The sequence below is a fragment of the Lissotriton vulgaris genome, chromosome 4_1 (assembly GCF_964263255.1).
Source record: "Lissotriton vulgaris chromosome 4_1, aLisVul1.2, whole genome shotgun sequence".
Lineage (NCBI taxonomy): Eukaryota > Metazoa > Chordata > Amphibia > Caudata > Salamandridae > Lissotriton > Lissotriton vulgaris.
This window is the reverse complement of record NC_141691.1, coordinates 1,987,908,957-1,987,934,525: the sequence shown is the minus strand read 5'-3', so window position 1 is coordinate 1,987,934,525 and position 25,569 is coordinate 1,987,908,957. Positions and strand designations below refer to the sequence as shown.

General features: G+C 46.4%; 1 protein-coding gene and 1 non-coding gene across 2 annotated transcripts in view; both read left to right on the top strand.

Annotated features, from left to right (window-relative positions):
• The window catches only part of LOC147724795 (protein brambleberry-like), a 244,234-nt gene that overhangs the window by 80,096 nt on the left and 138,569 nt on the right, over positions 1-25,569 (top strand). The gene's annotated exons all lie outside the window — the stretch shown is intronic.
• LOC147724796 (U6 spliceosomal RNA) lies at positions 7,411-7,517 on the top strand. The gene has a single exon (XR_015295319.1). It is a non-coding gene; the product is annotated as a U6 spliceosomal RNA (small nuclear RNA).

Below are 25,569 nucleotides of genomic sequence, written 5' to 3'. Positions count from 1 at the left end.
TAGAACAGCTATCCACTATAATAAACATAAGACGTCCATAGAGAAACAAAACCTAAACTGTGGAAGCTGGCACATACATTTTAAGCGTAAATCTATCATGCATGGATACTAAACATTACATACATAGTACTAGCAAGGCAAAGACACTACTGTAGAAATCTCTCACACAGGACATGCTTGATGTAGGAAAGAGAACGTGGATTAAACAAAATTCATTTCAAATACATAAACGTCATATTTAATCTTGGCAGCACAACACATGGCAGTGAATACAGAAATGCTTGAAAAGAAGATTTCACAAATTAGAACAAACCTAAGCTGCACTCGTGAAAAGAATGCCACCTCGAAAAAATGAGTCACTACCCATGTTATGAGTATATGAGCAACCTCCAAACATTTACTCATCCAAACTAGCATTTGTACAGGAGAGCGTAGATGGTAATGCTGCAGAGCGTCTACATTGTGAACACAAGCATTTACAATGCAATAGGTCTCTCAGCATTAAAGTTTGAGTTATTGGCATTGTGTATGACAATGCGTTGCATCAATTATTATTTTTTTCTTTGAATTGGTGTATAAAGATTAATTGCAAACTGTCAGTTGTTGCTCATAATATGCAAAGTTGGCAATAATATAGACCGCTAGTTTTGCAGTTATAAGCATATATTGTAAGTATGTGTTTTTATGATGAAATGTGTGTGTGGTTGTGTGTGTCAAGGGACAAGCACATTACAATTTGGCGTTTCTAAATTGAAATATGTAGCTAACAATGAAAACGGAATTATGTAACTGACTCTAATACCAAAACATTAATTAAAGCTGTGCTTGGAAATGGGAAGAGTGCGAAAACAAGAGCTCTTGTTAAAAAAGGGGAACAAAACAACATACTTGTATGTTTGTTATGAGATTAGAAGTCTCTTGGATTCTGCCATTCCCTTTCCTCTTTGCAACAGCCAAGGGACCGCTTAGCCTTTAGCTAGGACTTTGCTCCTACACTTGAAAACGTTCTGACAGCCTTTAAAATTTAATGTAATAATAAAAACATTACCTATTATTGTTATATGTGCCCCCACTCTGTCTATTGCATGCACTCATTTAAAATTTTCCTTTGGAAGCCTCGCTTAAGTAATATTATCAGACAAGCAAAGCACAACACTCAGCTTAATGCTCAACACACATGCTTTTCGCGGTGAGTACAAACTCGTACCTCAGTAATTGCCAGTCGTTCTTGCAGCTGACTCAGCAGCACTAAGCACAGTATACATTTTAACATGCAACACAAGTTTTGGCAAGGAATTAAGTGGTTGCCTTGAGTCCCAGACAGGCCTGCTATAATTACAAGGTGTCCTGGCTGCAGACTGCGCACGGCTCTTGTCTGCTCCTCCAGCTGCTCTGCAGCAGAGGCCTGTAAATCACCAGTCCTTTGTAGCATCGTCTGCAGAGAAGAGGGGCGATTGTACAATCTGACGGTTTGTAGAGTTCAGTGATGGTAGAGGGAGGAAGGGTTTTTTATATCACTGAGTAGGGATACTACTGTTTATTTGTTTTGGAGTTCTAAAAAGCGCTGCACACCGCCTGTGTTTCTTAGGAGCTCTGATTAACGTCCATACATAATTCAAAACACTTCAATGACATTTACGTTTAAACCCGAAATTCAAAAGTTTAAAAAAATCTTTTATGGTTTTGATTCGAGCTTTATCTGTTGCTCCTCTCATGACCTTCCTAAATGCTGTCACAAATAGCGGCATAGGTAACCTCCCTGACTGTATTCCATGCATGGCTGGCCTTCCACTGCAGGGGAGCTTTTCAACTGATTAGAGGACTCTTTGAACTCGTAGGCGTGCTGTCTGAGACCCATGAACGATTCTTGCCTCGTTTACACACCGTAATACCACAAGGCCTGGCCACAAAACGCATAGCGCAGCAACAATGCAACCTCCGCTTATTGTGATGCACGTGTACCCTTCATGGTGGCTGATTTACATTTCACATAACTGGATCTGTGCACCTATTTGCCCTCTCATTCGAACTTCTGAGTGAGAGTTGTACCAAAGTGTGAGTTATACTGAGAACGTGGTCCCACATTACTCTTCTGTAGGTCGTGATCCGACAACCGACCCAACCCCACATGAGCAGGTTAGCTGCTGGCCCACACTGTAAAAACTAGCGCCATGCGAAGCAGCACGGCGCCCGAAAACATTCATAACAATAAACATGAAACCGGGTGCCGTGCTAGGCAGCGCGGCACCCAAATACATTTTTTTTTTTTTAAATGAAACTGGGCGCCTTGTATGGCAGTGTGGCGCCCAAACACATTTTTTTTTTTCAAACCATGAAACCGGGTGCTGTGCTAGGCAGCCCAGTACCCGTGCACATTCATGAAATTAAAAAAAAATATTAAAACAGGCGCCATGCTGCAAGCACATTAATTTAAAAAAAAATTAAACCGGGCACCATGCTAAGAAGCACGACGCCCGAGCACATTACTTTTTAAACAAGTCACGTATTGACAAACTCACCGCCGCAGCCCGGCTTGGACAGGAAGCCAGGCAACCTGTGTTGGGACAGAGGCGGGGCTGCAAAAAGACAGGAAGCAGACGGGAGCCTACCCCGCGCTCCTGTGCCCATGAAGCCAGCCGGAAGTGAGCGTGTGAGCTAGCGGGGCTCCCGTGCTCGTGGAGAGACCCCCCTGCTGCCGAGAATGACCCGCTGACTAGGGAGAGGGGGACAACCAGCGTGGTACGCTGTACCTTTACCAGGAAGAGCAGCGTCTGCCAGGTGATGCGGCGAATGACGGAGTCTGTAGCAGCGGAAAGAGCCCAGTGAGTGGGGGAGGGAGGGAGGGAGGGAGTGTGCGTGTGTGCCTGTGTGCATGCATGCATGTATGTGTGTGTGTGCGTGTGTGCGCGTGTCTCCGGCATGCTGTCCACAGTCCCTATGGAGTGCGTGTTCACGCGCGTGACCTGACCCTTTTCTTGCATGCTGCGCGTGCCCATCTCCTGTCTCCTTGAAAGTATAGCCGGTGACTATAGGTCTTGCAGGCGAGACAGCGCTTCGCGCTGTAATCGCCAGGTGCGAGACCTAAAAAAGGAAAAGTACCTTTTGAAACAACCGGTGACATGCTGCAGACAAAAACGTGTAAATCTTGCTCCCACTACAGCGTTCAGACAGGCTAAATCTACAATTAACCTAATTGAAAACGTTTCAAGTGACAAAAACGTGGTTGGCATGGTCGGTAGAAGGATGAATGCCGGAGACAGAGTTGAAGCACTGCAGAGTTCCGGTGGAAGCACAAATGGCAGCACGTTTTTTACGCTAACGCCAAATGGCTCAAGACTCATTGAAAGTGAGGAACATACTGTGGCAGTACCGTGAGCAGAGTAGAGAATGCAGTCCTTGTGAAGGTAAGGGCGTGAGCAGGGCACGGCATGCGCTTCATTTTTCAAACCGCCATCCTGCGGTTAAACTGCCAATATTCCTAACAAAGCAAGTCACCATAATCATTCATAAACTAATAAAACTAGGAAAAGTGTCTACTCTGCCAAGCAACACTTTAAATCTGCACTAATCCAACAAGCAGGTAATATGCAGACAACGGGTCCCAAACAAATGAGCCCAACTCGAAAATAGACTTGAGCAAAACAGTCACCCCTATGTTCACGCAAGGGAGACAAATGGGCAAATGGCCTCACCAAACAAACCCACTGTGTAGAAATCTGCGCTCCAGCACAGACTACAAATAAAGTAATAGACATCAAACCTGTATAATACTGGGAACTCCCTTCTTGCGCACACAGTGAGATGACAATGGCGGATGACCGGCTTGAAGAGCTGTTGACAATCTTGCTAAGTTTGTACAACAAATTGGTACAAACAATCCTTGCAGACAGAATACTCTGTTTATCTTGAATTAAATCTTCCCTTGAAAGCACACTTCTTGTTAATATCTGCGAGTTGAACAGAGTGCAGCATGCTTGAGCTGGTGTCAAAATGTTAATGGTAAACACACAATGTGCATCGTCCATGAAATGACAAAAACAGTTTACTGCACTTTCAAGGTCCCTCTGTGCACCATCCATTTTGTGACTTGTAGTAGTAGTAGCTTATTTAGACGGTGTACAGCACGCTTGTGTGGGGGCTGCCCAATGTGATGGACACCGGTGGGTTGAAGTGCGTGTTGTTGCTGTACTTGTTTCAAATTTCTTCTTTGTAGCTTCATGTCTTTTAAATGACAAAGTTGTATGTCCTCTTGTAAGTCTTGTTTCTTCCGTCTTGTGTTGCTTGTTGTGTTATGATTGAAGTAGCTTTGGTTCTTACTTGTCTGCGTTAGTAAGACCTGTGGCTCCTTCTCACCCTCTGGACTGGTTAAAGATGTCCTCTTCTGCTAGTGGGAAAGTCTCCAACTCTCGCTAGTCGCCAAAATATGTTGTACTCTGTGCTAGAAGTAGACACTGGTAGCCAAGTAGATTTAACATGTACCTTGAATCTGTAGTTGGTTCAAGTACATCCAGATGGTTGGTAAGTACAACAGACTGGTAGTCCAGGTAACAGGTGAAGTATAAGTAGATTAACCTGTAGTCAAGCCATTAGTTTCAAGTAGTAGCAACCCCCTTGTAGTATCGAACCCCACCAGAAGTAGCCTGCCTGCTGATCAGCCCCTCTCTCTCTGTCATTCCCCACTCACACAGACACCCAACATTCCATGCATCACTGCATTCCCAACATTCTATGGTAAACATGCACACTGGCTGAGCAGCAGGAAGAAAGGATGAAGTGTGGAAAATAGAACAACTATGCAGGGCATAACACACCTACTGTACGCCTTTCAATCAGTATTCTGTGCCAAGCTCAGAACTGAGACAGCACTGATTGCTGCCACAGATGACATCACAACACTCCTTGACCGTGAAGAAACTGTGACCCTGATCCTCCTCGAACTCTCCATGGTGTTCGACCCCCATCTCCCACAACACCTCATCAACAGACTCTACAACACCGGCATAGAGCAAGATACCCTCAAGTGGATCACCTCTTTCCTTACAGGACACACACAGCATCCGACTGCCTCCCTTCACCTCTGCCCCAAAGACATTCAATGCAGCGTACCACAAAGATCATCCCTCAGCCTCACCCTGTTCAACATCTACATGACCCCCCCCCCCCCACCCCCTTGCAGACGTTGCCAGATCCACAGACTCAACATAATCTCCTACTCCGACAACACTCAACTTATCCTCTCGCTCGCCGGGGACCCCCCACCCCCAGGCCAAAACCAACTTCTGCAACGCCATGACAAATGGATGAGACAACTGCCTCCAACTTAACCCTGACAGAACTGAAGTACTGATCTTTGAGAAGAGCGCCTCTGCATGGGACCACAGCTGGTGGCCTACAGAAATCCAACTCACAACGACCGACCATGCATGCATGCATGCATGCATGCAATCTCAGCATCCTCCTTGACTGCCAACTGACCATGAAACGACAAGTCAACGCAGTCGCCTCCTCCTGCTTCTACAAACTTTGCTTGCTCTGCAGAATCTTCAGACGGATCTCAACCAACACCAGAAAGACAGTCACTCAGGCCCTCGCTACCAGCTGTCTCGACTACAGCAACACCCTCTATGCCCGCATCTCCACCCAGCTCCTCAAAAGACTCCAGACCATACAGAACGCAGCAGACTCATCCTAGACCTCCCCTAATGAACCCACATCGCCCCCCACTTGAGAGACCTCCACTGACTCCCCATCCAGAAGAGATGCTAGTTCAAGATCCTCACACACGCCTACACTTTCCTCCACAACCTAGGACCTCCCTACATCGACTGACTTTCCACCAAACCTCTAAACACCTATGCTCCTCTTCACTCTCCCTCACGCACACACCCCCCATCCGTCAGTCACAGCGGGGGCCGCTCCTTCTCCTACATCGATTGAAAGTGCTGGAACAACCTTCCCCCTCCAGCTCCATACAGCCTCTTCGCTGGCGGACTTCATAAAGCGACTCAAGACCTGGCTCTTCGATGGAGATCCGCGCCCAGATGCCCCTAGAGGTGACAGTGTTGCTCTTTACAAATGCTGATTGATGTGAAGAAGGTTGCCACATGGCTGGCTTTTTTTTATCAGCCTGGACTGCTCATAGTCACGCATATGCCAACCGCAATTATCATTTTATGTGAAGGAGTGTGAAGCTGGTACAGAGCTGTCTATACTGACGGCACCAAATTAAGCTGCTGGATAAAATATGGTTAAATGCAAACATATTTTTCCCTGCTAAAATATAAACCTAGAATAGGGTTGCCAGCTTTCCCAGAGTAAAATACAGCCCATTTGTTTGTGTTTGAAGCGTATGCAAAGGGCTGGATGCACTACATAAATAGGATTGTACAGGAAATTGTTTGTAACGTTACTTTTCCTCAACACAGCCGTAGAACATATTTTAATGTGCTTTCTTAAATTTGCTGCTGTATATTTGTACAGATAAAGGGTCTAAAATACCAGTTTTAAGTTATTTTGCAAATTTTTGTACTGGTGGGCGCATTAAAATAACAGACATCCTGGTGAAAAACTACCTTGAACATCAAACACACAAGAAAACAGCTAAAGCGTATTTGAGAGCGGTTTAAATACTTTCATGATGATTATTAGGACAAACAGAGGCGTCAATGTCATAGAACAAAAGAATCTTGACAATTTGACATAAATTATCACCTGCCAGTACTCGGATGTTTATGGAATCACTAAATGTGCACAAATGGCCGGTATATTTTTCTGAGAGGTTGCAGCTCTGGTGTGTGGCTGGCTGTGCATTATTACTTTACAGTCCTGGACGTTCTTTTTACGTGCCTTGCACGTGGCCCTGTGTCCTGCGTGTCCCTGCGTCACTTTTGGATGTTTCCCCAGCAGTACTCCGCATGCTTGGATTTAAAGCAGATTGTGTTGCTGGTTCCTGTCCCCTCACGTGACGCGCTTCCGAGTTGTTTCCTGACGGAAGCGGGTGCCCTCGGTGTCCTTGCTCCGTCATGACACGGGGGTAGAGTTTCAAACCATTGTATTTCCTAAATAGTTGTAGCTGCTAGATATGCCACATTAACATTGTTCTCGGCCTTCATATTTATTTTCTAAGTCTTGCAGTTCCACGAGTTTTGCCAGCTGTACAGTCCAACCAGCCTGGGTGGTGACGTATTTTTTTATTTGCATACCCACAATGCACCGGCGCTGTAATTTATGTAATGCAGGTTTTTTTTCCCCCACGTTCACATTCTTTTTGGGGGAAGAAGCATAAATTAAAGCTGATCGGAAGGTACTACAAGTGTAATATTTACAGTTTGTGTTTAGAAATAAGGCACCCTTAGTGAATAATTATTTTAAAATAAGACTTTATATACCGCTGTGTACACTTGTTGAACTGTGCTCGCTTCGGCAGCACATATACTAAAATTGGAACGATACAGAGAAGATTAGCATGGCCCCTGCGCAAGGATGACACGCAAATTCGTGAAGCGTTCCATATTTTGTTTGCGATATTTATCAGCATTTTAACCACTAATTAATCTTTCTATTACCGAGCTGCATAAAGGCCGTCCAATATAAGGATCCGGTCGTCCGTATTTTGACACGAAAAGAAGAGCTACAACTTTCCTTTTAAAAACATTTGTGTGTTTATTGTGACATATAACGTAAGAATATAAATTAAGTATTTATTTAATGACTGATACTGTATGTGTTTTTTATTCAACAAATCGTTGGCAGGCGGTTTCACCAACGTGAAATGTATTTTCCATAGTCTCATCGGTGTGGTTTTAGATAGTAAAATTGGCGCAGGGTGTTTTCCTGATCTGCAGATCTTGCAGCCCTGGAGTGAATCTTTGCCATGTTCAGTGTTTGTTCATCCCTGGGGTCCACAGAGGCCCTGCCTCTCGGTTTTACCGTTTTAAAGGGACGTCGTCACTTTGCAGCCCGGGGTTTTTAAGCCCCTTCTTATAATAAGTCACAGGAAGCCAACACTGGCCAGAGGTGCGACAAAAGACAGGGCCCATTTGTTGTTTATGAATATATATCAATTATAATAATCTGATCTATATATTTTTTTTGCACCCGTCATGGGGTGCACAGCTGAGCTAGACTGTGTTTTCACACACAAAGCACTTCTCAAGTCGGGCATGTGAAAGGCTCAAACTCTTCCCTCGAAGCGCACCAATGTATTGTGATACCTGTCGGTAAATCTGTTTCAGCGCCTTATCAGGGGTATGAAGCGCTATATAAATGCAACTACTAGGATATCATAGACTTGTGGTGCACTGGTGATCAGTGTAAGCCATGGGCGCACAGCGAGAGTACGCTGCAGAGATGTACGTTATTAGGGGTTCTCATTGAATCATGCACTCTGTCTCTTACTCACCATGCACGCCCTGCACAGCACTGCTCTATGCCTACCCTTCACAGGCACACATACAACCAGTGCGGAGTCCCCACTCCCATCTAACTGATGTAGGCCAAGGGCGACTTGAGTACACAGGTGCTGAACTTTAAAAGTCAGTCATCCTGTGGGCCTCACTCTAGAGACACAAGTTAAGCATTTGCAATGCAATAGGTCTCGAAATTGCAAGATTTCGAGCTATTCGCATTGTAAATGATCATGCCTTTTATTTGTTTTAAAAAAAAACACATAAATAAAAGGCACTGTCATTTGCAAAACAAATAGGTCAAAGTTTCTAAAATGCGAGACCAATTGCATTGCAAATGCTTGTTGGATATGATTGCCTTGAACCCTCTGTGAATTCCTGGCAGGCGTAATAAAAACCTGTATTCCAGCAATGAACATACTTTTATGACCAATTTGATATCCGTGAACAAGTCCCAATAAAGTTGGTCTGTTTAGTTATTTGCCTCCAAAACCCATGGCATGTATACTTCTGAAGATTCATGAACCCTTCGATGGTTGAGAGCTTGGATGACTAAATTATTTGTGCATGACCAGTATTTTATTTCTGAAATACTCCGTGGCTGGCCTGGAACTCGGAGATTCCCTCCGCACAGGGCTGTCCCTTTGAGGTCCAAAAGGGATTAATTTAGGCCTGATTTAGCATTATCACTATAACCCGACCCTGTTTACATTGACTGGTAAGTGTGTGTATGTTTATCGTAAGAGGTGATCCTCCTGGAAGTCATCCAAGTCCTCGATTGTAGGGGCGCACAGGCTGGACTGAGGTACTGTTTCTTCTCTACGCCCTCCCCTTTGACGCCCCCCCCCCCCCCCCCCCACTTCTCAGACACAAGTGCCTGATTTTAAAAGGACCCCACAGGTCCTTACTTAATTACCAAATGACGCCCTAAAAAATTGCATTTGGCCATCTTGCCCGCTCAGAAGCGGTGATGTGCACGGTCCCCCTTGCCTTGCATGCCCCTGCTATAAACGGCCCAGGGCTGAGCTGTTCTGCTTTAGATTACTGTCCCCGTTCAGCTCACCTGCATATCTGTCGCGATATGCCTAAAAGTACATTGCTGAGCGGACGGCAGAGATGTATGCATGTGTTTACAGTTTGCTGCCACCCTCACTGTAGGCGTACGTGCAGCTTGGTCGGCCATCCACAGTACTCACGACTAGTTCGACTGCTGTGGGACAGGGAATGAACTACAGCCTGTGAGACAGTAAATTAACTTTTACTAGCTGTGCTTGAAGCGCAGCGTCCCGCATCCATGAAGCATGTGCTGCAGAGATGTAGCACTGGCAAATGAATTGGCCGGTAACCAGGGTACACAGCGTCCACCCACTCTTTTCACGGGGTGGACGCCGTCCCCCCTGCCAAGAAGTAGGGCCCCACAGAAATATGCTGAACTTGTCCCGGTGTAATTTTCAGACACAAACGTCTTCCGCAGTGCCTGCACTTTGTCTGGTTTCGATTCCCAGCAACAACGTGCAGACAGGAGCTTTTTTTCACCTCCAGCTGTGCCAAAGTTAAGGGGCCAACAGGCCTCCTTTTGTTTGAATATCCTGATTGCAGTTGGCCTGAAACCTCACGCTTCAATGTAAATGCCATGGAGGGTTAACAAAGGCACACCGTGTGTTATCACTTCACAAGTACAAGAGAGGCAAGCTTTTTCCTTTGTTCAGTCCATGTTTATCAGTGGTCTTCAAACTGGGGGGGGCGGGCCCCCCAGGGGGGGGTCTTAAGTGATCTCTGGGGAGGGGGAGGGCGGGGGCACCAGTCTCTGGGCACGAAAAGCATCATGTTTTGTTTTAAGTGTTAACAAGCACTGGCGTTGCCAATAGGTTTCGCATTTGGAAAGTTGGAGCTATTGGTTTTGTAAATGACATTCTATATTTGTATATCGTTATTGGCATTGTCAATAACCATATATAAATATAAAATGTCATTTACAAAACCAATAGCTCCAACTTTCCAAATGCGAAACCTATTGGCAACGCCAGTGATTGTTAATACAGCTGTAATTTCTTAGAGATGCTAATACAATGTTAAATAGAGGCTGACACGTTGAGACGTAAAAAATGGAATGATGAGTAATTTTGAAAACAAACTCTGAGGCTACCTTTTTTTTTTTTTTTAAGAGTTCAGCTCCCTGGTTTTAAAATCCGTTTGAGGTCAGTGCGTGATTATGATGTGACCCTGCCTGGAGAGGGTGCCTCTAATGTCCTAATCACGTCCCTCAGTGGCCCACCTCCCAGCCCTGACTTAAACCCGATACATACTTGCAATAACATAGGGGCCGACGGCAATGCAGCTCGAGCCTTCGTTTTGACAGGACCCGTATCTGGAGGGTCAGCTCAGTATAAGCCGATTATTTTACTAACGTATTGCGTCTGCATGAGGGCCCCGCCATAGCAACTGGACTGCTGTGTGGCTGCATAGCGTTCAATGTGGATAGCACTTCGAAGTATGATTGGGAAAGACTCTGAAAAATGTGTAAGTCTCAGGTGCTTTGAGTGCGTGTGTTTTCTCAGGCTTTACAGTGCTTAGGTTGCAGAAACAAAGACAAACATTTGCAAAGGCCTTTCATTTTAGTGTTACCCGATCTGTTTTTGGCTCTATCAATACGTTTTGATATGACTGCAGCAAAAAGAAAAATAATACTTGCTTGCCAATGTTTAATAATACTGGGAAAACAAAAATAAAAGTCCACCAACTGCGGGGCTACCACCGAGGCTGATGAACGCCGGCTAAAAGGGTGAAGCACAGTAAACTCTGTGTGCATCACGTACTGTAGTGTTTGTAAGAGTGTTGATATGCTGGCAAATGGCCGGAGGGAAGCCGGATGGGGGCGGGAGAGCCTGGTGGGGGGGGGGCGGGAATGCGAGCGAGGGGAGGAGAAGTGTGGCAGGCGGATTAGGGAGATGCGCGTGCTTGTGTGGTCACGTGACCCGCTTTTGTGGTCACGTGACTCACATGCACTGTGGAAAAACCGCAGTGGTTTGACGAGTCGATGGAGCACTTGAATTTTCGCCTATTACATTCGCAAGCGAATGATAATAGGCGAAACCTAAAAACATGAGCAGCAGTAAGCTACCTTGTAATGGGCTATCACTAACAACTTTTGTCATTTATATGCTGACTGGGAGTTTGTGTAAAAAGATCTAACAGAGCTTAACTAAATGTTTAAATATGTTAACACACATTTAAACCCTGCCAATTTAGCAGAATAACTGTAAAAAAAAAATGAGCAGGGGCCGGAGTATTAATTATTTTCTTTTTTGCAAAAAGGGAGGGCAGCTTCGTGAAGTTTGAAGACCACCCTGTATATAATAGATGTAAGAACGTCAGGTGTGTTGGTCTGTCCCAGTATTTATGCAAATTACAATTTCAATAGTACTATTTTATTTCTTTTATGGTGCTGCAACCCAGTGCTGGGGAGAGGATGTAGCCTAACGGCTAGGGCGGTCAAGCTCAACTCTTGGGAACCAGGTTCGAGTCTCTGCTAGGACACAACATCCTGTGATTCTGGGCAAATTACCTAATCTCCCTGTGCTTAACAAAAAAAGAATGAATGTGTAACACAACTGTACTCATGTAAAGCGCTCTGATACCTGATACGTTTGGGGCAAGTTCGGGCTATATAAAACTACAGGAAAAAATGCAGGGTGTCGGCGCACTTTACATAACATACACATAATAGATTGAAAATACATCCCGTACATGTGTAAATCAATGTACCAGATGAGTTACATGAGGCTGTGAGGGTTACAAGGTGTAGGTGTCATATCCTTCATACCGCACTATTGTCTTGTAGAAGGATTACAATTTATGAACTGCAGATAACCAAAGGATCTCTGTGTTTAAAGCAGTAACCCACTTTACTATCAACATAAAATACAAATCTGTCATCTGCTTCTTAGGTGATGTGCTTTGCAGGTGACACATTAACCTTTTACTACTTTGATTCAAATTTGGGGCTTGTAGGAAGGTGGCTACCTGACTATGGTTACCCCTGATTTTTTGCCCTGTGTTTAGCTGGTTTTCGACTTAGTTGGCCTGGTTCCCTGCTAATCAGGGCCCCAGGCTATCTGCTCTCTCTGTAAAATGGATTCCATGTACCCTAGGTGCATAACTACATTGGCTTGGGTCACCTTATCAGCCCCTGTACAGAGCACTATAGGTGCCCAGGGCATAGGTGCATCCAAGGCCTACCAGGGGCTGCAGCATATCTTTTGCCACCCCTGGCTGGCTATCTAAATTGACACAACTGGCTGATCACTCAGCTGGGGCAAGTGGGTGTAATCACCCCTTGCTTAGATATAGTATACCTATATCTAAACCTATATCTGGACACATATATAGCCTGTAAGCCACTCCTATGGAAGGCCTCATCAATCCTGGAGGCAGAGTGCGTGGTTTAATGTGAGATGGTGCTCTAGCATGAGCTGAGCCTGTCTGCAGCGGTCGGGACCAATTCCCTTAGCTGTTCCGGGATAATGCCAAACCATATACTATTAAGTGCATTATAATCCTCGCGGTTATATGTTAACTTTGGTTTGGCTTTATCAAAACATGTCGTGTAAGGTGTCATACGAATTGGAATACTACCCCCTCGCCAGTCCTGGCGACGGGGGTAGCATTCCACCCCTCTAGAGGGGACGACATGTTACTTTTGCTAAAATGCGGTTGATTTTTAAAAGAGCCTCAGATCCACAAAATGGATGCTTCTGCCACAGACACATGTCTGACCTCCTGCTGCTGACCGAAACTCAGCAGAGGAGGCCTGGACAAAGGATTTCCTGTCACAGGGAGGTGTGACACCACCCCAGACAGGAGATAGTGGATTGTAGCAGGGAGGTTTGAATGAAACCAGACAGTGCCTGGGGAGCACAAGGCTTCCCCTTGCATAATCCGGTCAAACTGGTTCTGGGGCAGCCCAGCCCCAGCTCCAGTGAGACCTGGACAAAGGAAAGGGGGTGTAACCACCCCCCTTCCTGGTCCCACCCATAGGGGAGGGACCTAGCAGGAGATCCACCCCTCAGATTGGAATAAGAGGGGGAGCAGTGCCAATGCAACTCAGATCATCCTGAAGAAACATAAGAAACGAATTCTGGACCCTTCGACTTTCTACACGACGTGAGAAGACTGAAGAATCTCCCTTGTGGTCAAGGAGTGACCACCCTGTGCAAACAGGCACCATCCAGCCCTCGACCCTTGCTTTGTTGCAGTTCCCGCCGGAACTCGAGCGACAGAGATCGACGAGATCAAGCTTGCCTGCCTTCTACCTGCCCGATCCACAGTCCCTGCAGAGCTGAGACCCGTGGAGGCGACCGGAAGCGTGGGGCACGCCATCTTGAAAAGGCCACGAGACGCTGACCGTGCAGCCCACGAGTGACCCTCGAAGCTGTGCACCGGGGTTTGAGAAGCCCCAGCCCCGAGCTCCACTTGCACCAAAGCTCATCCCTCCACACTCGACGAGTGCTGCGTGGGACCCTTCTGCTTGTGTGCGCTCGACGCGTTGGCCCGGTCACTTGCCAGCTGGCTTGGGGCCCCTGTGCCGACGAAACTTGAAATACGACTCGCTTTTCTGGTTGCTCCAGATCTGCACCAGCTCCTGTGAAAAGGAGCACCCACTCTGACCCTCCTGGTTCGAGTGATAAGCAATCTCCCGGTTCCGCGTGGATTGCTTTTGCCAAGTGTTGTTTGCTGCAATCTTGAAGCCGACGGTGCTGACGGCGAGAGCCTACGTGGGACAGATCGTGACCTGCTCCTGGACGTCGCAGATGCCCCAGAGCCCACGTGACAGCGGAGAGAAGCCTATCGACAACCGCCTGATTGCGCCCGACATTGCCTGGTTCCGTCCTGGTTCCACCCTGGTCACTGCTGAGTGACCCAGACTCTGTCCCCTCTGCTTTCAGGTACTTTTCTACTCCGATCCACCCTTGGATCGCACCGGACACTTCTGCTTCACAGCGCCTGCAGCTGCAACAGCTTCAAGCACCAAGAACCTGCGTGACAGAACCCGACGCCACTTCGACCCTGTGCACCCACGGCCTGTGGGTGAGGTAACATTGCAACGCCGGTATCTATACACTGGTACACACCTCTAGGGTCTGTGTCTAAAGTTTTGTGTTCCTAGGTTCAGCGGAAGTATCTTTTAATTCACTTTAACTGACTTTTACGCACCATTGACAGTGCATTGGTGCGCGCCGCACTTTCCGTGCTGCACCCGTCTCCTGTGGGCTACCCCCGACTTCATCATTGCTAGTCCTGACTGCTCCCAGCGAATCTCTAGGCCCTAGGCCTAACCATTGTTCGATAAGTGTTACTTATACCACTTTTTTAATATATGGTCTGAGTGGCCACCCGCCCTCATCCATAATTGTGCAACTTTATATGTGTAACAGTGCTTTTGATTTAACGCTTGTGCCCCTTTCCTCATAAAGAGTATTGGGGAGTAATTTAGAAATAAATACATATATTTTTATAATATATACTTGTGTGGTGTCCTTTCATTTGATTACAGGATTGTATGTGGTAAAACAGCTCGCTTAACACGACCTCTTAAGTTAAGCCTTTAAGGCTGCTTAGTCCATGCTACCACTAGGATAGCTTGTCTAACAAGGTTGACTTACAACCTGACATCTTTGGGGTTTGTTTGGACTGATACCCAGTGGTTCCAGAATTGGAAACACTACATATCAGGCCAACTTCTCACATTGGTGTGCAGCGGTGCGGATTTGAGCTTGCTGTTTGTTTTACCATTGCAACCTTTATCAAATTGAAAGATCACATCAAGTACCTCTAGGTACATATAAATCAAAAGCTTAGCATATTAAGTTCTACTGAACTTAGTAGTTGTAGATTAAAGGGATTAGCACACCCTGACTACAACTCACTAGCAAGGTGCAGTAGGAAACCACTTAGTGTAGGTAAGTGCATCACTTACACCTCACTAGCAGTCATGTCTGATACAGGTAGAGCCTCAGGCTCTGCTCCTGTAATAGTTGATCCTATAGGGACAACATCCAGATATGACAACCTTAGCCACAAAGACCTGAGTGCCTTGTGCACAGCCAGGGGGCTAAAAAAGGGCAGAGGCCCTATCATTCCTTCCCTAATAGCTATCCTAGAAAAGGATGACTTAGATAAGGTGAGTCAGGCTCCCTTAGAATCAGGTGAAGGGATACACTCCCCTGAGAATGAGAATCTTCCAGAAGAAGAAGAGGAAGAGGAAGGCTCAGATTTAGAAGAGCCTGAAGATCAGGATCAGAGGGGAAACCAGGTACAGGTTGCCAGGCTTAACCAGGCCAACTTGGACCTACATGAGAATGGAGAGGGCCAGCACCACTCCAGATCTCATAACCAAATTCTCCCAGGCAACAGGAGGGTGAGGTCTCTATCAGGGGACTCTCATCTTTCTAGTGCCTCAAGAGAATCTCAAAGAGGGATGACTTCCTCCCAGAGAAAAGAGCATAGGGCCAGGATGAGGGCTGTCCAACTCCAAATAGAAAGGGAAGAGGTAGCCTTGGCTCAAGCTAAACTTGCTTTAGCAAGAGAAAGAAAATTGTGTGGCTTAGATGCCACTGGTGGCAGCAAAATTCCTAAAGAGAAACCCAGGTCCTATGATAGTAGAAACCTGACAAAGATTGTGCCCCCCTATCAGGAAGGGGATGACATCCACAAATGGATGACTGCTCTGGAGAGAGCCTGCATGGTACAGCAGGTTCCTGAGGAACAGTGGGCAGCGATCTTATGGTACTCCTTTTCAGAGAAAGGGAGAGATAGGCTCCTCACTGTCAGACATGAGGATGCCAGCAATTACAAAGTCCTGAAGAGTGTTCTGATAGATGGGTTTGGCTTAACCACTGAACAGTACAGGTTAAAGTTCAGAGACACCCAGAAGACACAGACTCAGGACTGGACTGATTTTGTTGATGGTGCAACTAAGGCTCTGGAGGGTTGGCTGAATGGCAGCAAAGTACATGACTTCACAGGATTGTATAATTTGATTATGAGGGAGCAGATCCTAAGTAATTGTCAGAACCAGCTCTTACACCAGCACCTGGTGGACTCAGATTTGACCTCTCCCCAAGAATTGGGAAAGAGGGCAGATAAATGGGTCAGAACCAGGATTAGGCCTAAGAATCAGGACAATAACCAGAAGAAGGAGTCTATCAAGCCTCAAGATAAGGGTGGGGATAAAAGTAAAGAAAACACTTCCCCAGGGCCCCAAAACTCCAAGAAGGGGGGTGGGTCCCAAGACACTTCATCAACTGAGAAAAAGCCTTATTGTCATGCCTGTAAACAGGTTGGGCATTACAAAACAGACAGCTGTTGTCCCAAGAATGGCAATAAAGAAAACATACCTCCAAAGCCAGCTCCAACACCTCCTGTTACTGTCAGCAGTAATCCCCCAGGAAGTGGGAGCACACCCAGGAATCTGGGTGGGTTTACTTTTGGAGCCCAAGGGGACCCTGGCCTATCCAGGTCCCCATCCCCAAATGATCTTGTTTATGAGACTGGCATGGGGTTTGCCAACTTCTCAGTTTGCCCAAATACCTTGAGCAAATATAGACAAGAACCCATCATCAATGGTTTGAAAGTTGAAGCTTTTAGAGACACAGGGGCTAGAATCACCATGGTGGCTGACTGTATAGTCCCCTCTAAGCAACTTTTACCTGGTGCCACATACCAGGTAACAAACATTGATGGCATCCAAACAAATCATCCCATGGCAGTAGTAAGTCTCAGCTGGGGAGGTGTCATTGGCCCAAAGAGAGTGGCAGTGTCACCAAACTTGCCTGTAGACTGTCTACTGGGTAATGATTTGGAAATCTCAGCCTGGGCTGAGGTTGAACAGGAAATCCATTCTAGAATGGTAAATTCCAATGGAAAGGTTAGTGGGGCTGTACTGGCTATAGCCCCAATTCAAGATGTCCTTCCTGAAAGGGTTGGTAGGGCTGAGCAACTCTCTGCCCCATCTTTACCAGAAGCTCTTCCAAAACAGAATAGCAAAGCTGTTATGATAACAGCAGAAACCCAAACTGAGTCTCCTCCTGAAAAGGTTGGTGGGGCTGTGATGGCCACAGCCCAAACTCAAACAGATATGTGTGTTGTGAAGCCTGAAATGATGGATCACTCCACCCAAACAGAGCATGGAGGAGGAAGAGAAATCTCCCCCTCACCAGACAGTAGGACAGGATCAGCCTCCTCAGGGAACTGATCTTACCCCTGATGAAGGAACTGCCCCAGAGGTTGTTAGGCCTGGCCTGACAGAGCCTCTGATGGCAGTGGACCCTTCTCAGGTGGGATCCAGTCTGGAGCAGGTAACCTGCCCCTCTCTACCTTGCCTTAGTCAGCCCAGGGCTGCAGAGGACAAGAAGGACAGTGAGACCCAGAGGGCCCCCTGTCAAATAAAGCACCCCCGTCAACAGATTAGGGGCACCAAAACTAGTAGCCCTAGTAAGGTGAAAACTTTAAAAACTCCTGAGGGAGCCCCCTTAAAAGTAGTTAGGGACCTCCCACAGATGGATTCTGTTGGGCACAGCCAAACCTGGGACCCAAAGGGTCCAAACCTGAACTGTCCCTCCAGCAAACCAAACAGAGGGACCCAGCCTCCAGCTTTAGGTAGCCAGAGGTTGACCCTGAGAGCACAGTGCAACTCAGTTAAAGAGAGAAGGGCACACATGGTGGAAGATAATTGGAGGAAGTTGAGCCCAAAATTAGTGGAGCCTCACTTCAATACTCCATATCCAAACCAGCCTTTAACTTTGCATAAACACACCCAAGGTAGTGATTCCCTATGGTGGAGACCCTCTAATACCCCTAGGGTGAGGGACTGCTTAGTGGACCATGAGACAGGGGGTACCCATGCTAGTGCAGGTACTTCCTTATATGGCCACTCAGGCAATATAGGCTTACCTGGCCAAGGATAGCCTTATCTCCTTTCGTTTGGGGGGGGGGGTTGTGTAGGAAGGTGGCTACCTGACTATGGTTACCCCAGATTTTTTGCCCTGTGTTTAGCTGGTTTTCGACTTAGTTGGCCTGGTTCCCTGCTAATCAGGGCCCCAGGCTATCTGCTCTCTCTGTAAAATGGATTCCATGTACCCTAGGTGCATAACTACATTGGCTTGGGTCACCTTATCAGCCCCTGTACAGAGCACTATAGGTGCCCAGGGCATAGGTGCATCCAAGGCCTTCCAGGGGCTGCAGCATATCTTTTGCCACCCCTGGCTGGCTATCTAAATTGACACAACTGGCTGATCACTCAGCTGGGGCAAGTGGGTGTAATCACCCCTTGCTTAGATATAGTATACCTATATCTAAACCTATATCTGGACACATATATAGCCTGTAAGCCACTCCTATGGAAGGCCTCATCAATCCTGGAGGCAGAGTGCGTGGTTTAATGTGAGATGGTGCTCTAGCATGAGCTGAGCCTGTCTGCAGCGGTCGGGACCAATTCCCTTAGCTGTTCCGGGATAATGCCAAACCATATACTATTAAGTGCATTATAATCCTCGCGGTTATATGTTAACTTTGGTTTGGCTTTATCAAAACATGTCGTGTAAGGTGTCATACGAATTGGAATACTACCCCCTCGCCAGTCCTGGCGACGGGGGTAGCATTCCACCCCTCTAGAGGGGACGACATGTTACTTTTGCTAAAATGCGGTTGATTTTTAAAAGAGCCTCAGATCCACAAAATGGATGCTTCTGCCACAGACACATGTCTGACCTCCTGCTGCTGACCGAAACTCAGCAGAGGAGGCCTGGACAAAGGATTTCCTGTCACAGGGAGGTGTGACACCACCCCAGACAGGAGATAGTGGATTGTAGCAGGGAGGTTTGAATGAAACCAGACAGTGCCTGGGGAGCACAAGGCTTCCCCTTGCATAATCCGGTCAAACTGGTTCTGGGGCAGCCCAGCCCCAGCTCCAGTGAGACCTGGACAAAGGAAAGGGGGTGTAACCACCCCCCTTCCTGGTCCCACCCATAGGGGAGGGACCTAGCAGGAGATCCACCCCTCAGATTGGAATAAGAGGGGGAGCAGTGCCAATGCAACTCAGATCATCCTGAAGAAACATAAGAAACGAATTCTGGACCCTTCGACTTTCTACACGACGTGAGAAGACTGAAGAATCTCCCTTGTGGTCAAGGAGTGACCACCCTGTGCAAACAGGCACCATCCAGCCCTCGACCCTTGCTTTGTTGCAGTTCCCGCCGGAACTCGAGCGACAGAGATCGACGAGATCAAGCTTGCCTGCCTTCTACCTGCCCGATCCACAGTCCCTGCAGAGCTGAGACCCGTGGAGGCGACCGGAAGCGTGGGGCACGCCATCTTGAAAAGGCCACGAGACGCTGACCGTGCAGCCCACGAGTGACCCTCGAAGCTGTGCACCGGGGTTTGAGAAGCCCCAGCCCCGAGCTCCACTTGCACCAAAGCTCATCCCTCCACACTCGACGAGTGCTGCGTGGGACCCTTCTGCTTGTGTGCGCTCGACGCGTTGGCCCGGTCACTTGCCAGCTGGCTTGGGGCCCCTGTGCCGACGAAACTTGAAATACGACTCGCTTTTCTGGTTGCTCCAGATCTGCACCAGCTCCTGTGAAAAGGAGCACCCACTCTGACCCTCCTGGTTCGAGTGATAAGCAATCTCCCGGTTCCGCGTGGATTGCTTTTGCCAAGTGTTGTTTGCTGCAATCTTGAAGCCGACGGTGCTGACGGCGAGAGCCTACGTGGGACAGATCGTGACCTGCTCCTGGACGTCGCAGATGCCCCAGAGCCCACGTGACAGCGGAGAGAAGCCTATCGACAACCGCCTGATTGCGCCCGACATTGCCTGGTTCCGTCCTGGTTCCACCCTGGTCACTGCTGAGTGACCCAGACTCTGTCCCCTCTGCTTTCAGGTACTTTTCTACTTCGATCCACCCTTGGATCGCACCGGACACTTCTGCTTCACAGCGCCTGCAGCTGCAACAGCTTCAAGCACCAAGAACCTGCGTGACAGAACCCGACGCCACTTCGACCCTGTGCACCCACGGCCTGTGGGTGAGGTAACATTGCAACGCCGGTATCTATACACTGGTACACACCTCTAGGGTCTGTGTCTAAAGTTTTGTGTTCCTAGGTTCAGCGGAAGTATCTTTTAATTCACTTTAACTGACTTTTACGCACCATTGACAGTGCATTGGTGCGCGCCGCACTTTCCGTGCTGCACCCGTCTCCTGTGGGCTACCCCCGACTTCATCATTGCTAGTCCTGACTGCTCCCAGCGAATCTCTAGGCCCTAGGCCTAACCATTGTTCGATAAGTGTTACTTATACCACTTTTTTAATATATGGTCTGAGTGGCCACCCGCCCTCATCCATAATTGTGCAACTTTATATGTGTAACAGTGCTTTTGATTTAACGCTTGTGCCCCTTTCCTCATAAAGAGTATTGGGGAGTAATTTAGAAATAAATACATATATTTTTATAATATATACTTGTGTGGTGTCCTTTCATTTGATTACAGGATTGTATGTGGTAAAACAGCTCGCTTAACACGACCTCTTAAGTTAAGCCTTTAAGGCTGCTTAGTCCATGCTACCACTAGGATAGCTTGTCTAACAAGGTTGACTTACAACCAGACATCTTTGGGGTTTGTTTGGACTGATACCCAGTGGTTCCAGAATTGGAAACACTACATATCAGGCCAACTTCTCACAGGGCTTTACAAAACACAGATCTCTAGCAAGTGAATTAACCACTAGAGTTATCTCATCATTATTGCTATTCCCTGAAATTTAATGGTAACTTCATAGCAGATACCTTACCCCAATCAAATATTTTAAAATGTAGACTTTGCAACAAATTAAGCCAAACAGATTTACTACCATGCTTCTCCTTGTTGCAGGGTTTAAAAAAAAAGATATTTTGGTTGAGACCTAGATTTCTGAGGCATCTAAATTGCGCCACTTTTTTGGCACGACCACAAAATTAATTTGTTAAATCTCATAATACGCTTAAATGTACTCATGATATACCTTAATACACATATGTGTGAGGTCTTAATATTTGGTGTCCCTTCTTGTGATGTCAATTCCAGTTAGGTCCCGTGCAATGTCACTAGTGGTAATAACATGCGCTGTGATGGCACGCGTCATGATTTCACTTACATACTGCCTAACCTGGTTAGTCCCCTCCACTTTTTTTTTTTTATTTTTTTTTTTAGGACTTGTGCCCTTCTGGGAACCCTTCAGCCTGCGGCAAGTAAAGAGCACATATAAGCAATGGTGGTCATAACTGTGCAGCACGAGAGACCCTCTTGCCCTCCTGCTGCAATGTAAATTCATTAAAGAAAATGGTGCTTACACCCTAAAGAAGACGTACCGTGTAACAACTGAAGTAAAAGGGCCAGTCCTCGTGGGAGGTTACGAATGAAGACTAGGCGGTACTAAGGAGGGACTAACAAGCCTATAAACGAATTGGAAGGCAACATTTACGAAGGAAGTGACCAATATGTGCGGAGTGGGCGGGGCTTAAAGTACTTACTCCAATACAGCATGGCTCGCAGAGCAGCGCATGCGCTTCCCAGCAGGCGCGACCTAAAAAGGACATATTCGCCCCTACTGATCCCTACACGCTATACTAACACCACCGCGCTTGTGCTGCTGAACTCCTGGTCAAGGCAGTAACCTGCCACCACTATGAGGATAGCACTTTGCTGATGTCTTTGGATGCCCTTCCGGTCCAAGAAGACAGCAATCCATGAGACCGGCCTATGTCCTGATGCACATGCCTGATCCATGCTTACCTATGACCACAAAAATCTGCACTCTGGATCCAGACTGCTCAGGGCAGGGGTACTGGTCCATTACTATGCAGAGTACATTTGTCTCAACAGTCTTATGTAAACTATCTGAATATTTTAAATACTTCATCTGTTCGTCTATACCTGTTAATGATGTATTTATTCATATACCAAGTTATCTATAGATGGCCCCAAATAGGCAATTGTTCCTGTAAGTTTTTTCCCCCACATTTTTTTCTTGCCACACACCACCACTTCTGCAGATCTGCTCTAAAGGCTTGAAAATCAACTTTACATAGGTGGCCCTGACATTCTAATTTGGACTTTATGATCAGGTAAAGTCCATGGCCTAAGACAATCAATTATAATCACTCATTTTAGTCAAAATCTTGTTAATGTTTTTCCAGGTTAATTATACAGCACCCTATTCACTATTTGTGGTTTATTGTAAATGGCACTATTACATTTTAATACTTTGTTTTATTTGAAATGTTTGTTGTTGAGGGTGTCCCTTACTCATTCTCTTTCAACAATTGGTCATCTACATATATAGAGTGACAGTTTTCCTTCCAAAACCTATTTCAAGAGGAACCCCAGCTGTTTGTGCCAAATATTATTTGATCTGGTTAGAGAAGTAAGCTGGAATGCACAATAGAAAAGTATAAAGCAGAAGCGCTTTTTACATCTGCCTATGCAACACATTACTAGCAAGTGTGGCATGAGATGTGTACAGTACTAGCTCCCTGCTGTACAGATTGTATATCATAGCAAAGGATCACAGGCTGACTTTTAATCAATATTTCTCCTGTCCTGTGATCATTTAAATGAGTCCGAGGTTTATTTCCTTTTTCATGAGCCGCCGGGCAGCCAGGGTTTCCTGGGCTCAAATTGTAACAATGAAAGCCATTTAAGATGAGTGTCCTGGAGCTTCACTTTTGGGACCAAAACTGAGCACCAATTACACCCCTTTAGCAGTTGATCCCCAGGATAGTCCAGCAGCCCAAGCCTTACTAAGGAGGTGGCGTTGAGACAGATGCTCAAAACTTAGAAAAGTGTATAACAGCAGTTAAGAAATTATCTAGCCAATTCTTTTTCTTGGAAAAGGAGGGCATAATCATGCATAAACCTACTCTGGAAGGTAATCGCTACCTTGGTGGTGTGGCATGGGGTGTGCGGTAAGCCAATGATCTTCTGCATAAAGGGCATCGTCTGTATACAATCAATATGCGCGCAGTAGTACTCTTGCCCTCGAGGAGGTTAACTCTAGGCTTGTCTCTGGCCAGTCTTTTGGTCTGGAATTAATCCCCCACTTTAATTCTAGAATTAGACTGGGCCGGTTATGTAATTGTGTTGGTGTGAATGTTAATAGTGCCCCCCTGAACCCGCAAGGTCGCTACTCCTATTGTACCCTACTTGTTTGTTGGAATGTGTTGTCTCTGAAATGGGTCTGTCACGGTACCACTCCGACCATGAGCACGCTGAGCCCAAAATCAAACCTGCCGCAAAGGAATGAGCCCTACATGTATCTGTGGCGATTTCTTTAGTGCCTAGCTAGGAAGGCATTGGTGCTCTGGTGGTAGACACTGCAGAACAAGTGGCACTTCTTGTGTAGCTTCGTACTGTCAAAAGTGCTTCGAACAAGGATTCCCCATTAGGGTCTAATTTTGGCTTTGTCTGTCACTGACCAGATCAGTGTCGCACCTGTAGGCACAGATTTGGGGTAGAATGAGCCATTTCACTTCAGGACATACTGCAGAAGGACCAGGACTACAAGATCTCACCATTTGACCTTCCCTGGGTTACACCTGCCCGCCGCTCTGCTCTTCCTGCACGGCTCCTGTAGGTTATCCTCTTTAAGGAAGCCATTGGGTTTTTTCAGAGATACCTCGAGTGCAGGATCAATTGAGTTTTTCTTTCAAGTTAGTTGCAAAGCCGCTCTTCCTGACAAGGAGCAGTGTTTCTAGGTTTCTGTTGCCACACCTTGTAAGTGGAGTTTGCAGTCAGTAAACCCCACCCAGGCGCATAAAAATTGACACTTCTCCGCTGCTGTGAGACCCTGGTTTCTGGTTTGTGAAGTCTTGGCCTACGGTCTGTGGGCTTCCACCCCATACTTCTACTCGGTTTGCAGATAGAGCTGTGGGACTGGTTTTAGGCATTTCCTGCCTTGTGCCTACTAGTCCCTCCCAGACAGGTTTAGCCACAGTGTTTGATCTGTAGTGTCAACAGGAAGGTGGGGTGGAGTTGGAAGCTCCTTGACCAGTGAGTCTTAAAAAAAGAGGTACTTTTCTATTTAAGAAAAGCATGTTTTGGTAGTGGTGGTTTGCCAAATGGGAAAGGAACCGCACTATAACTTGTCAATTTGTTTGGAAAGAGTCAAATGGGCTTTTAGTATACTCTAACACCTTTAGTTGAGGCGGACTGCTATGTAGACCACTGTCACCCATTACCAAGAGTGACTATTACCAATCCAAAGCATCGGTAAATCAGAGTATGCACAATAGGGTCAAGGGAAGCACAATCCTAAGCAGATGTAAAACAAGTAATATGTAATTACAAAAGTTGAGACAAAGCAGTTAGGTAGAATCCAATTGAAATTATCAATGAGACTTCTTTTCCAGATAAGGTACAAAACCAATTATAGTCCATGTATGTTCATTTTTTCATAAGGCTTCATAAAAAAGAATCAACAAGAACAGCCAACACGTGTTTCGTTGGTACATCCAATCCGTACCATGACTTTTTCAAGGCTGAATGAGATAAGAGCGTGGTAAATCGTGGCCTCGCTCTTTAGTATAAATATAAAAATCTGGCCTTAGCCTATATCGTATAGGTGATGAATACTGTGCGATAATCTCCAATGTGAGAATTTAGGAAGTACAAGCTATGTTTTTCATCCAGAGGGACAGTTTCAACCCCAATGTACGGATCGTCCCCAGTGGATACGCAGCATCGGCGAAAGTCTAAAGGTATATAATTGGTTGACACTGTCCCTATATTTGCGTCCAGGACAGAGGCCCTCTGTTATTGTTAGCGCTCAGCGCACCAAACCCCATAACTTTTAAGTTGCCAAATCAAGCCTCAGGCTGTCAAGAGACTTGTGTATCTATCGCAGTAACAGCACTTTGTGCCCACTAAATACAAGCCTCGAGCTGCCATAGACCCCCCCACCTCTAGTGAAGGGCATCTTCTTTTTACTGGCTTAAAGCTTTTTAATCCTTTTTTGAGTATTATTTTTCCATCTGTTAACATGGAAGAGGAATATGCAGGGGAAGAATATCTACAGGTTTTGCCCTTAGATGATGATTTTTGTGAAGCAATAGATTCTTCCATTCATCGGGCGGT